The sequence below is a fragment of the Rhipicephalus microplus genome, chromosome 1 (genome assembly GCF_043290135.1).
Source record: "Rhipicephalus microplus isolate Deutch F79 chromosome 1, USDA_Rmic, whole genome shotgun sequence".
Taxonomy (NCBI): Eukaryota; Metazoa; Arthropoda; class Arachnida; order Ixodida; family Ixodidae; genus Rhipicephalus; species Rhipicephalus microplus.
The window spans coordinates 139,140,107-139,155,021 of NC_134700.1; the positions used below are offsets into that span (position 1 = coordinate 139,140,107).

Consider the following 14,915-nt stretch of genomic DNA (forward strand, 5'->3'; position numbering starts at 1 on the left):
AAACAGTGTTTAGCCCGCCTATTTTGGTGTCTAAATCTTGGTCTCTAGTGCCTCTAAAGCTGGCCTCTGGTTATGGCCTACCTGGCGTGCATGTTATCGCAATGCTGAAGCAAAGAGGATGCTAGGTTAAAACATCCAACGTAACTCATGAAACAATCGTTGTTCCTATAATGACAAGCTTGCTAAATCGGCTATGAAATGAGTGATGAAAGAAAACTGCGGCGAGTTCCTGGTAAGCAAAGTTTATTATTATACAGGCAAAGCTGTTTTCTTAAACACGCAGCCGTACTTGTGCTGCTGAGCAGTGTTTTGCATATCAAGGAAGTTGAGGGCACCTGGTACAAAAGTGTAATTGTGCCCATCATAAGCGGCACAGTCCACACGCTCGGTGTGCTGCATAGAGTGCCCCGCAACCTCAACCAGCAGAGCATGGCCATGTTCTTTTTTGGAGACCCCTCCCGGTGTCGGGAGGAGATCATCCCTCAGCTCGCTTAGGAAGTTCTTCACACCTGCCTTGAACTTTGAGAAAAGCTCCTCAACCGGATTGAAGAATGGGCTCTATGGCGGAAGCCACTTGACTATGTGGTCGCTTACCGCGAGAAGAGCGTGTTCGGCGCGGTGGTGCACTGGTGCGTTGTCAACCAGAAACACTGCCTGTATTCCCGTTTCGCGCTGAGAAACTTTCCTCGAAACTTCTGCGAGAAAGTCGTTGAAGACAGCCCAGTGGACCTTGTCCGCAATTGTGCAATGAAGAAGGCCATTCATAAACATGCAGGCTATAACATTTCTATTCGCCCCCTTCTCCCTAGTTGACAAACGGCTCGATGGAACACCTCGTTTCGCCCTTCCGAAACTGTGCGAGTAACTTACGTTGAAGTTGGTCACTCAACACGATACTACATTCACGAGATCAACTTCAACGTATGGTGCTCACGCTGTTTTGGAAGGGCGAAACGAGGTGTTCCAGCGTGCCGTTTGTCAACTAGCGTGAAGGGGGCGAATGTTAGAGTTATACTCTGCACGATGATGAATGGCCTTCTCCATTCGTGTATCGAGAGAAATGCAAGACTAAGATGCCAGACTAAGATGCCTCCATTTCGTTTGCGTTGGTGTTCTCGCACTTCCCGCATTCAGAACGCTTGGCGTGGTTTCGGTGCATCGTCCCTACATAAGTTGCAGCGGTGTGAGACTGTGTATTGGGGTAAGAATACGTTATGCAAGCCAGCTTCTCCAATTTTGCGCGCAAATAGGAATTCATCCCACAAAATCTCGCAGTACAACACAGAGAAAATCGAGGCGACAGAACACCACTCGCGTGTACGAGCTGCTGCGGGCAGTTCATGCGAGTATAGTTTACGCGCGCATGACTTGCTCATGCGCGTCGGGTGATGCTCCAGCTCGAATATCAATAGCAGGGAAGGAATTGGGCTAGCGAAGTCTACATCTAGTGAGTGGCGAAGGCTTCAAGCTCACCTCTTCAGATAATCCTTTCACAGCTTTTATTGAACGAATTAAAAAAATGCTAGAAAAACAAACCTTCTCATGGGATACGCAACATTTTCGAATGTCAAAGTACAATTTCTCAGGAGGACCACATGTAAAGACAAATAAAACAAAAATCACATAGATATTGCTTTTTATCTACAATTTACTTTCTTTGAAGATTCTCCACGGTTTCGCATTCATTCTTTATCGTCGTTCCGCTGCACAGAAGCACCTCCTACTCTCTACGTATCCGAGCGTATGCTGGAGAGAGGCTGAGCAGCCGACGCGTCTTGGATGAATATTTCTTTAAAGGCTTATCTATTTAATTTTTGGGCATAATGCCCTGTAGGCTTGCCAGTGATAAAAGTAACTTGTGAAATAAGGTGTGGTTTGCACCATACATTCTCCCGCAATCTAAACTTTGCCGGGTAACACGAATACCAGACTCCAAGGCTACTTGAGAGCAAAACTTGAGGTTAATTAGCGTTTATAAAGGCATCGATTTTAAAAACAGGCACTTACAGGCACTTATAGGAGTTTAGGCAGCAATGTGCAAATAAGCACCTATAGGCACTATAAAAACATCATAAAAGCTCTCCCTGTTCTCTAGTTCATGATCATATGTCCAAATGACACGATAGGAACGCAAGAAACGAAATAGATTTTTGCATATATTCCGGCCTCTACTCATAACACCGTATGTACATAATCAAGCATAAGATGCACGGTCTGCCAATTCCAATAATTGCTACTAAAAGAATTGTCAATCACTCCTTCAACTCATATAGTATTTCATCTGGTTATCCTGAGAAACAAATCTGTCGTAACAGAGGGCAGTCACCATACTTTAGATACATACTATTACTATTTGCAAGTGACCATTTGCTGATGCGCCAATCAGAGCTGTGCCTGACTCGTTCCTTTTTTCCGCATTCCACACCACGTCGTTTATTATAGGTTAGTGTCCTTCAAATAGGCGTGCCTGTTTGGTGTAGAACGCCTGTCCGTTCACCGTAGTGAGGCCTGGCTGCCCGCGTTTCCAAAACATTCTTCAAAACGTGAGAAGCAACAAAAAAAGCCGCCCACATCTTTTAACACGACGAGCTTGAGTAAATGCGTTGCAGAGGGTGAGGGTATCGTTTGAAGTTGCGTAATTGAGTATAGTTTGGAAATGCCTAATTGTCATTTCACCCTTATTATTCTTATTTATTTAATGTAGCAGAAGCGTTGCCTTCAACGAGTGGTGGGAGGCTGATGTTGGGTTACCTACTACTGGTTGAAGGTGTTGTTGCTTTCATCGCATTTACTCGAGTCAAGAAAAGCGTCAAGTCAAGCGAAAGCAATTTAAAGACGCCCTTGACTGAATTCTTAACGTGCGATCCGGAGCCTACATATACCGATTGGCAGTTGGATGGCTGTTTAGCGCGAGCAGTTTGTTAATACTAGCAGATGCTGCCTACAACGATCTTCGTGTTATTACTCTATCAACGATGTTTCATTTAATATCCATGACGGCACGTTAGAGAGTGCGTGTGAATGTCAGTCGTGATGACGTCACGTAAGTTACTAATGATCAAGTAGTATGTTGGCCGAGTCATAAGTATGATTTTATTGTTCCCTCAAAGACGGTTAGTTTCCTACGCATGAATACAGGTTAGGACAGCGTGTGCGCGGGTGTTAGGCGTGTATACGTCAAGTGAATCACTAGTGATCACGTCACTAGGCCGAGTGACAGCGTTCAAGTTATTACCCTCTCAAAATGTTTCGTTTGATATGCATGAAAAAATATTAGGAAGCGCTTGCATGAGTGTTAGGCGTGATAACGTCACGCGAGTCACAAGTGATCAAGTTGATTGGCTGAGTAACAGCGATCAAGTTATTACTCCCTCGAAGATGTTGCGTTTGAAATGCACAAAGACTGGTTAGACACTGCATGCTTGGGTGATATGGGGGATGACCTTACGTGAGTCACTAGGGATCACGTTACTTGGCCAAGTGACAGCGTTCAAGTTATAACCTTTCAAAAACGTTTCGTTTGATTTGCATGAAGGCAGGTTAGAGAGTGCTTGCGTTTGTGTTAGGCGTGATGACGTAACTTCAGCTACTAGTGATCAAGTCGGTTGGCCGAGACATAAGCATGGCATTATTGCCCTCGCAAAGATGGTTCCTTTGATATGCATGAAGACAGGTTAGGACAGCGCGTGCGTGTGTGATAGGCATGATGATGTCACGTGAGTCACTAGTGATCGCTTCCTAGGCCGGTTGACAGCGTTCAAGTTATTACCCTCTCAAATACGTTTCGATTGATATGCATGAAGACAGATTAGGACAGCGCATGTGTCGGTGATAGGTGTTAGGACGTCACCTGAGACATTGGTGATCAAGTCGCTTCGCCGAGTTTTAGGTGTCAAGCTACTGTCCTTTCAAAAACGTTGCGTTTGATAAGCATGAAAGAAAAGTTAAGATAGTGCGTGCGTGGGTGATATGCGTGATGACGTCACTCAAGTCACTCGTAATGAGATCATTGGTTTGATTAATAGCAGTCAAGGTATTTTTTTGTGGACGGCGTTTTTATTGATATGCATGTCGAAGGTGTGAATAAGGCTTTCGCGGGTAATAGGCGTGGAGAAGTCATGTGAATCACATTGTGTCAAAGTGGCTCATTCATTGTTTTTCCTTTTAAATTCACTCCAAAGCTATTCACTCCACGCGTTCTTGAAAATTCAGGGTTCCTTTGAAGTCACCATGTCGCCAGGAGTATTAAGTTCGTTCGCGTCTGGAATAAATTGGCTGGTGGTTGGATTAATTTCAGTGGCACTTGGATTAAAATGAATGGCACCCGGAATAATTAGAATGGCGGCTGGATTAAATTGACGGGCGCCTAGAATAATTTGGCAGGCGCTTGGATTAAATTCAGTGGGAAAACCTGTAGTTCTTTATAAACGGATAGGAAAGAAGCTCTATATAGAGTAAAAATAGAACTTAGTATAACATTGTTCCGAGGCCAGCAAAAGAGCTTAAGACCTAGAAGAACAGTTGACTTTCCTCGTTGTTAGTGAAGGGCGTTAAAACTCTACTTCCAAAGAGTAGGAAAGACTCTTTTAAACCACATACAAGAGAAGTCTTGCCTCGGTTTTTATGCTAAGGAAGCATTTTCTTTTTGACCACCAAGGTCTCCTCAGGGGCTGTTATAGCATCTAAAGATTACAAGTACTTTTACCTCCTCAATTAACTCTAACCAGACAAACTTCCTAGTTGAGATGTATGGCTGCGAGAGGTAAATCGAATTCCTTTAACATGATTGTAATGGTAAGCAACGCAGGTTCCTTCTGCTCTGCTGTGCATGAGCCTGCAAGCACATAAATTATAAACTTTTAAAGTACAAAAGATTTGTACATGGTGACAGAGTCCCAATAGTGCTGTGATCAAGTGTTTCCCGCTTTTTGAACCTGCAAATAACTTGCTTGAAGAGGCGCAGTTGTAGTTTTGTACCTATTGATCACAAATTTCAGACAAATACTATTACGCTGTGCTTTAATTAGTAGTCATAGAACACCGTTTGGGTGTTTTTTAAAAACTAATACACCAGCTGTTGTCCATAGCCTGAGCATGTTTTCACAACTAAAAGTTTACACTGAGAAATGTTGCAACAATAGAATTTATTATACATCAAATATGCCAAGCAGTGGTCTTTAAGTTGCAGTTGAAAATTGCAATATGGTAGTGCATGATTAAAGTGTCAAGGCCCTCCACTGTCCTGGTCCATTCAGTAATGTATGAGATGTAATCTAGTAATAAGTAATTTACAATATGAAGAAGAAAAAGCAAGAAGACCATAACTTATATTTCTCGCCCCCAAAATTACTGCTCGATCATGAAAAGAAGATGCACCGACTAAAATACGCCGCACTCAACTTCGCTGTGGAATGTACCATATTGTTAACGTGATCCCGTGCCATAAGCATATCAAACAACACCTTCACATACAATCAACACCTATACATAGCCTTCATAGATCACGAGAAGGCGTTTACTCAGTCAGGAAGTCAGCAGTAATGTGGGCACTACTGAATCAGGGCATCGGAGAATGCTACATATAAACACTGGAAGAAAACCTGCAGTGGATGCACAGCCATCATAAAGAAAGTGGCAGAATCCCAATAAAAAAGGTTGTAAGGCAGGGAGATACAGTCTCTCCAGTGCTATTCATATGATGTTTACAGGAGGTTTTCAGGACCCTGGCTTGGGAACAGTTAGGAATTCGAGATAATCGAAATTATATTAGGAACCTGCGATTCGCTAATGACGTTCCTTCGATAAGTTACTCAGGAGATTAAAACAGCTCATGAATCAAGAACTGAACATGGAAAGCAAAAAAGTATGTCCGAAAGTGAGTGTGCACAAAACTAAAGTAACGTGCTACAGTCTCGGCAGAAAACAGCACTTTGTTATAAGGCGGAGAAAAGCTGAAAGTTATAAAGAAACATGTGTACTTAGAAGAGGTAGCAACCGCGGAGCCGTACCATGCGAGTGAAGTAAATAGGAGAATAAAGATGGGGTTGATAACATTTATCAAGGATTCTCTAACCATGAATGGTAATTTGCCACTTACCCCCCAGAGGAAGGTATATAACAGTGGCACCTTGCCAGTAGCCCCACCGCAGTGGTGTAGTGGCTAAGGTACTCGGCTGCTGACCCGCAGGTCACGGGATCAAACCCCGGCGGCGGCGGCTGCATTTTCGATGGAAGCGGAAATGCTGTAGGCCCCTGTGCACAGATTTAGGCGCAAGTTGAAGAATTTCAGGGGGTCAAAATTGCCGGAGCCCTTCACTACGGCGTCACTCATAATCATAGAGTGGTTTTGGGACGTTACACCCCACATATCAATCTTGCCAGTACTAACCTACAGAGCAGAAACCTGGAAGCTTACAAAGAGGGTTGAGCTTAAATTGAGGATGACCCAGTGAGCGAATTAAAGGGAAGTGATAGGCGTAACCTTAAAAGAGAAGAAAAGAGCAGAGTGGGTCAAGAAACAAACCAGGGTTCAGGATATCATAGTTGTAATCAAGAAGAAGAAATGGACATGGGCCAGGCAGGCTGCACATAGGCAGGATAACCGCTGGTCATTAAGGGTAACAGACTGGATTTCTAGAGAAGGCAAACGCAGGAAGGGGAGACAAAAAGTTAGGTGGGTCGATGATATTAAATAGTTTGCAGGTATAACATGGCAACGAAAAGCACAAGACTGGATTGACTGGCAGATCATGGGAGAGGCCTTTGCCCTGTAGTGGGCGTAGTCAGGCTGATGATGAAGACATCTTCACTGTACGACGAGGTTCAGTTCTAGGTGCTAAGCGAAAAGTGAGCATGCCAAAGTTGCGCCGAAGGCAAAGTACTCGCTTCTTATGCAGATCGTAATTTACAGGTGACCACTCGACTCACCAATCATACAATATATGTATAATGCGGTGGCTCCCGGTGGCTCATGTCAGCAGAACCCTAACAACAAAATTTGACAAAAGTGTGAGGAATAAGCTTGTTTCGAAGATTCAACATGTACATGTGCTTCTTTTCAGACGTTTTATCTTTTCTAGAGACTTGCCTAAGTATGATGCACCGTTTCTGTGCAATTGTGATGTAATTTATAGACTGCTTGTTTCTTGCATTGTCATGTAAGCAGCAGCCAAAGAAGTAGAGGCCACAAAAGCGTACAGAACTGAACGTTTTTTCTTAGTATGAGCATTCACATGTGATCACTGACAGGGGATATCACTGCCACAGCTTTTTTTTCTCTATGCTGCTTGGACTACTTGTGCATATAGTGAAAATAATGCGATATTATAACTGCCGGTTTCACACATTGATTGGTATGTGGGGTTTTACGTCGCGAAATCACCATGAGATTATCAGAGACGCCGTAGTGGAGGTCTCCGCAAATTTCGACCACCTGGGGTTCTTTAACGTGCACACAAATCTTAGAACACGGGCCTACAACATTTCCGCCTCTATCGGAAATGCAGTCGCCACCGCCGGGATTTGATCGCGTGACCTGTGGGTCAGCAGCCAAGTACCGTAGCCACCAGACCACCGCGGCAGGGCGCTGGTGTCACACCGACAGTTGTAATCGTGGTGAGGGCGCCTGTGCCAAGCTCGATGCTGTACACCGCAGCAGCGACAAAGTTGTTGCGCGCGATCAAACTTTCTGGAAGAATACTGGTATTAGTCATCGCTACACTGTCTAAACAAATCCGGATCAAATGCAGTGCAGCGTGACCACATGCAGCAAGTACCCATGTGACAGCGTTCACTAACACGCGTCAGAGCACTCCGCACATTCAGAACTAACGTCCAGACGGAACAGCCCGCACTCACGCATCACCAAATTCGCAAAGAATAATACAAACCACCGCACAAAACCGAAATAAAGGAAGCGCTGACACACACAAAACACAGCCAGCGGCGCTTATGCACACCCGCACCACTCTAGCTAGCGCGGGCGCACTGCAGTGATTAAAGGGCACAGGGGTGTTCGTGAAATTTGGTACCTAGACCACGCGTGGTTGTCAGAAAAGCACCAGACACGCGACCACTCGTATTAGTAGAGACCACTCGTATGCCTGGTCATGGCATTGCAGTCAGCTGGCTAGAACGTTGCGGGAATGTAAAGGTGCTATCGTGTTCAGGACTTTAGAGATGCTCTTCGGGAGTGTATTGACATATAGGAAATAGCTCTACAGGTCAATTTCAAATGTCACATGTAGGAACAGTTACTTGGAAGTCCACGCTGACGAAAACTAAGCTAGTCACACGACGTGAATTTTTCATCAAAAGTTGTCGATGCCTTGTGATTGACCCGAAACCTACAAAAGTATAAAGGAAGCTTCTCTGGCTATCTGAGCACTTCAAAAACGCCTATATTTGAGGGGCACTGCATGGTTTCAGGAAAAATGAGTCAATATTGCTATAATGCTGCAAAGTTGTGTAACTGGAGCAATAGCGGACTCTTAATCATGACGTTGGGTCGGCCCTTGCCAATAGAGTCCGAGTAGGCGACATTCCTCAACTTTGACTTCGTGTGGAGTACCAAGTCTCGTTCCACTCACCTCTCTGCCTTCGGTGCATAAGGATTAGGCACATCAGTGGAAACTGCAGGACTCCTCGGTCTCATGGCTGTCAGCTCTTCGGTCATTCAGCTGAGGACTGTGTCGAGACCTGTGCTAACAAGCTTCGACAGCACACACAACACCATGACGATAACCTGCAAGAGCTTAGCATGGTTGCCACAGAAAGTCTGTATTCAACAGGAGACCATCCGTCAACGACAGACTCTACGAACTTCACCAACAAGGATGCACAAGATGCCGAAAAGTCAGACGCAGATAAAAGAGATTAAGTTCCTGTACGCAAAGAACCAAAAGATTCTGGCAAGCAGCCAGCCCAAAATGACCGCAGATAGCTTCTTACGCAGAAGGAGGTTCCTACAAAGAAGGTCAATATCAATCTTCAAATGCAGCAGTATACTGCAATAAATAAGCGCAGATTGACGTACTGCAGCTCGGAATCAAGCAACGAGGGTGACGCAGTGACTGTGAATAAGAAGATGCGCCGTCAGCGAATGCAACCTAAAAGTGGTCACCCAAGGACCACTTAAAAGAAAAGTGCTGGTGGTCCCGATCTAGGAGGCCTGGCGGGGGTTCAAGAGAAGTCTCACCATCGACATCCCAGACTGATCACATATGACAATAAGCTCAACAGAATGTAGCCTCCATGGTGCAGTTCCAGCGAATTATGTTTGAAACATTGAATCAACGTGGCCTCAGATCATTTCAGAAACCGGTACAGCTCCGTAGTTTTTCACCAGAAAGCGTCTAGACTTACTCGCCATCCATGAGACAGAGATTTAGAGCGACTAGGAGACAGAGACAGAGCTCTGCCACCTTTTCTGTCTGAGTATAATGTATGCGTTTCACAAGAAAAAGAATTATCTGAGGGATGTTGGCTGTTTATGAAAAAAAGCCTGTCACGTTCGCCAGTCAGCACTTGTGTTGATAACCAAGGTCGATACATATGCTGTCATTTATTGTTGCAAGAAACTCCAAAGAAAATTATCAACCTATATGCATTAGATGAACATTCAGAGTGTCTTGAAATATTCTTGTACTGTGGAGACAGGTTTGCACAAGGCTTACCTACTAAGCGCAACCGTATATGGTTGCGACGTCCTCCCCTGCTGCTGCGTGCGAAGACGCTGCAGCCGAGTTCGTCGATTTCTCCGGCCCGGCGCAGAAACCACGCACGAGGCAGGATAACAACAACAACGGGTTTATTACCCAAGATGCAGCACAGTGCGACACTCACGGGCTTGCAGGCCGTATAGGATACTCCGCAAGACTGAGCAAGTACGCTTGCCTAGGGCGCGACGACTCCCGCACAAGGGCCGAAGTCGAACGCACGAACGAGAAGCCGCCTGCTAAGCAGCGCGTCAACCTCTCGTAGAGGCCTGAGAGCATCTCCCGCGACAAGCGAATCGTCGGGCGCAACATAGCTCGTAGGATAGAAGGATGTCACGCGCGCCCAAAGAGAAATGACGCTGCGCTGTGACGTAGGCCCGCGCAGCGCGCTATCGTTGCGTGCCCGGACATGCCAGCGCGGGAAGGAGCCGACGGTTGACTGGCCCATACCAAGAGGCGCCCTGGCAGCCATCTTGGCCAATGCCTGTGCTTATGCGCGCCCGGGCTACGCTGTCGGCGCGCGCGCGGCAGCTGGGGAACGAGGCGCCGGGTAGGAGGGCGCTCTCGATTCCCAAATCCTCCCCTCCTATCCTAAGACCGAGGCCGCTCTAAAGACGCCGTAATAACAGCATCCACCGACACTGAAAAAACTGGGGTCCAGCTCAGGGCCGTCCACGAGATCGACGGGGGCCCCAGTGTCTTCGTTCGGCGGCGTCTCAGCAGGAACCTGGGGCCGCGGAAGGGCGGCGGACACCGCAGCAGGGATGGCCGACTTGAATGGAGAGTCCGTGACGAGCGCCACTACGACCGCCTGAAGGGAGTCGGTCGACAGGGCAGGTTGAAGGCCTGGTCTTGGCGGCACCGCCGGAGCGGACAGGACCGCAGGGGCACCGGCAGACTTCGCTCAGCGAACCCGCGAACGGAGGTGGGTACACTCTAAGCCAAAAGGGAGCAACAGGGGTATAGGGGTTGCTCCTTTCAGGGAGCAATCGCATTGCCACTCCCATTACTTCCCTAAAAAGAGTAACTGCAGAGGGACGAACCGTTGCTCTCCTTTCAGTTCCTCCATCGGGAGATGAACAGTCACTCCCTCCAGTTCCTTCCTGCGGACCAACACTTACTCCCATCAGTTTCTCCCTGCTGACCAACCATTACTCCCACCAGTTGCTCTTCTAAGAGCAACAGTTAGTCTTTACCGTTCCTCCTACGTATTCGCAGTTACTCTCTGAAAACCAACTGCACATGCTTCCAGTTACTCCGTCGGGAAATGAGTATTTGTCTCGAGTATGCTTGTCACACGCTTAACACATGGCGAGAGCTTCTTGGAAGAGCACTGCTTGGGTGCTTCTAACACCAAAAGTGGACATTATTGAAAGGAAAATAAATGCTTTATTGTTCTTTTTATGAGGCGACGTGTGAGCACACGTAAAAGTAGACTTCGCCACACCATAGCTAGCACTAAACAAGCACCATAATACATCAAAGGCTTTCTGCGTCATCCGTGGAAAAACAATCTTGAATTTCTAGCATAGGGCTGTCTGTGTCCTCATTGGTGAGAGAAGGGCAACTTCTCCACTGCTGAAGGACTCAAGTTTCGCAGCTGGTGTCTCCATCAGGCTAGCGCAGCGGAATGTCACCACAGGCATATGTGAAGCGTCTCATTGTTGCAAGAAAAAAAATAGAAGTGTGAGGGTAAACATGCCAGAATCAATACATAACAATGAGTCACACACACTGCAGCAGCACTTACATTCTAGGATGTCTACTGCAAAACGAAATGTGAAAAAAAGGAAAGTTTTGCCAAACCTTACTTGGCAAGCCATATAAATGCTGATGTGGTAGACGCTTTTCACCTGATGTCTCAGACAGCAATATTCTGGAAGAAAATGTGCAGCACTTCAACAAGGCATATTTGTAGCAGTGAAAGATACCCTTAAGTTCAGTTAACTTGTTTCCTATACACAGCTGAGTGACATTTCTATGAGCCCATTCACCAATGGGCATTCTGAGTGAGATCATGTGTGTGGCAAATAACACGTGCCGTCCGCTCATGTTAAAACACTTATTTTGCTCGTGCACATCGTTGCTCTCGATTCTACTGTTCTATCATACGCTGCTGCATCTTGAATTGTGCAATACCTGTAGGCGCAAGCCAAGCATGCAAAGCCTGCTTGAAAGCAACCATTTGCATAGGCTACATGATAATCTTCAGTATATTTCTTTGTACCTGACACAAACGGCTGGACAAAACTATAGACAAATAAACGTAGACCGAGCTATCTTCAAAAATGCTTTAAATTTAGTAAAAAAGGGTGCATTTGTTCACTCGGTTGACGAGTCACAGCCACGAGATATGTGAACGAAGCAATACATCTTAAGGCAGGCACAGATATTCTGATTCTTTGTTTGAAAGTGTCACAGATAGCTTGCCAATACATATATATCTGAGAGCAACAAGATGTGAAGCTTTTATTAGTTCAACGTCTTGTTGGTTCACAGCCAAACAGGTTACTGCTCTGTTAGACAAATTGGAATAAGCACACCGTGGTTTTCAAAAAAAGCATTATTAGAAGTTAGCTCCCGGTGTGAATGTCTGCCTATTTATTTTGTACTGCCTTCTACATGTGCCACAAAGACATTTGTTGAGGATGTGCTACCAGTCAAGCCAAGATCGCATACTTGGTCAATGTGATGGAAATACAAACATTAGAAACACTGCCACCTCTAGTAAGAGCATAACACTTCACGATCTTGGAACAGCAAGGAGGTGCACAAGAAAGTTAAGCCCACTCTTGCAGAACTTTTAACGTGAATTTTTCAGAGTGGGGGAGGTCAACATGCTGTGGCACGTTTAAGCCCACGAAACATCTGCAGAAAACAGGGTAAAGGCAAGTCAAGAAACGCTGTTATGAAGGCCTGCGCATGGACAAGCCCAAGTTAACACTTAGGCTTAAGTGTTATGCTTTGTGCAAGCCAAAATTCATGTAAATAGGGAAAGCGTACTCTTAGCAGCATCAGCGTAAACAAATCTTGGCAGTTGGCTTTCTAGTACAAACAGCAATCCCTGCAATGAAAACATAAACATTTTATCTTAACGGTAGCAGAGTGAGCACACACACGGGCCAGCGGAGCCATGTCAAATTGTCAGTGCAAGTGTAACTATGTGGCATGATAAATTATTCTCTGGCCAACACATGCACAGTTTGCCCCTAAAAAGCGATGCTTTCATATACGTAGTACAAAAAGTCTGCACTTACTAAAATTCACTTGCTTTCTGTACTTTAGCATCGTTGGGAGCATCTTTATCTGCAGTACAACCAAATTTGTGTTATATCCCTGAAAAAAAGTAGTAAAAGACTTGCATCAAATATTGTTTCATTTGGTAGCAAAGAAGTCAGGTTAAGAACAGCCAAGTGGGAATCAGCCTAATTATGTGCATGCGGCAAATCACAAACGGCGTTATTAGGGTTGTCGAAATTTTCGTCGATTGGTATTTACGTCGATATGTGACTTCAACGGCATGCCAAGTTTTCACGCATAAAGATTTCATGATGCAGAATAATGACAGCGCTAACGAGAACATACAGCATTTATGATTGTATTATACAATATTCAGTTTTGCGAAGGTTTTGCATTACTAAAGATATCTGAAAGATTTGGGTCATTCCTCCTCCAATTGTTCTGTCCATATATAAATTGCTCGCTTGATGGTGCGCGTATAAAATAGTGCGTTCAGTGCAGAGGTGAAGCAAGTGATGCAGTGATGTGGGCAAATATTTTTTTTTGAGGCGTGCGGGGTCCGCTTATCTCAATTGGAGGCCGGGCAAGCGAATATGGTCGTCATTATGAGCTCCCTACGCACGGCCTAAAAAAATTCTGTGCGCAACCGCCTGGCTGTGCCAGTGAAGTGATGCGACAATGATTTGTTCACTTACTGATTTACATACACTTTACAGCTCTAAAAAATGCGGCCCACGGTCCCAACTCTCAGTCGTTAACGTTACATAAAGCCGATGATAGAAAAGTGCCAGTATGAAGGCCGCTACAACCCCGCCCCAATGTTTTTCCAAGCGAGGTAGTGTTGCGGTAATGATCTTTTAACTGCAAAAGTACACTGGCACTGCAGTGGTGACAGGGGAAGCAAGAGGGTATGCAGGCGGTAATAATAGAGGTAATTTAGTCCGATACGGCTAGCAATGAATACGGTAAATAAGAAAGAGCAAATCATTTCTCTTTTAATAGCGCAACCACTCAACAATATATTGTAAGAGCAATAAATAAGGCTGGAAATGCCACTAACCTGCACGCTGATGCATGCACAGTCCTTCGTCCAACGAGCGAACAGGCTTGCAGATAGCTGAAGACGTGTTTACGATGTGTTTGTTCCACCCAGCAGCGAAATCCACAACAACTTCGCGCTCCATAAAGATAAACATACACTAACCTTCATCACGAATAAGTAGAAACGCAAATCTGCGACACACACACAGGATCAAAACATAGCTCACAAGCTCGCATGTCTATGCGCTCGCCGACCACAGACCATATGAATATGAGTAGTGAGAACGCGAACCTAGTTGCGCCGAAAAAAAAACGTCGAGCAGTGGCAGCACAGGCGTTAGCGCAATGCTTTCAGTGTGTTCTCCGAATACACTTATAAAAAAAACTGAGGTACACTGAAACTCATACTTAAATATAAAAATTGAGTGTAACTTTTATTTAGTGCTAGTAAACATAAACACTGAACAAAAATTACTTTGTTAATTACATCGCTTGCTACACTAGCGCCGCTCTTGTCGTGCGGGCGCAGATGGCGCATATTTGTCATTCAGCCCTCAAACTACACGGTGAAGCGTGCTACTAAGTGTACGGCTGATGATAAGCGCGTCCGGGTCCGCTTTTTTTTTTCTTCTCCGATATATCTGGGGGGGGGGGGAGGGGGCTCCTTATGCACGCGTTTAGGTGCTTGATCGACTTTGACGCCCTTCTTTCGCGGACGAACGGCGTGTCTAGGCTTTTTTTTATCGTTGTTTTGCACGTGTTTCGGCGTTCGGTCCGCTTTGACGTGCCAACTCTTCATTCTGCTGCTGCGTGTTTAGGTACTTGACGTAGCTGTATTCTCAGGTCTTCTGTGTTCAGCCAGCGCTGCTATCTTATTATCTGCGGATGCTAAAATAAATCACTGTTTTGGTTTGGTGA

At 45.5% G+C, this 14,915-nt stretch overlaps 1 long non-coding RNA gene across 1 annotated transcript; it reads right to left on the reverse strand.

Annotated features, from left to right (window-relative positions):
• Positions 1-1,001: 1,001 nt before the first annotated feature.
• LOC142799558 (uncharacterized) lies at positions 1,002-14,246 on the reverse strand. The gene is made up of 3 exons (XR_012893916.1): positions 14,017-14,246; positions 12,974-13,052; positions 1,002-11,592 (listed from the first exon to the last, which is right to left on the reverse strand). It is a non-coding gene; the product is annotated as an uncharacterized LOC142799558 (long non-coding RNA).
• Positions 14,247-14,915: the final 669 nt, after the last annotated feature.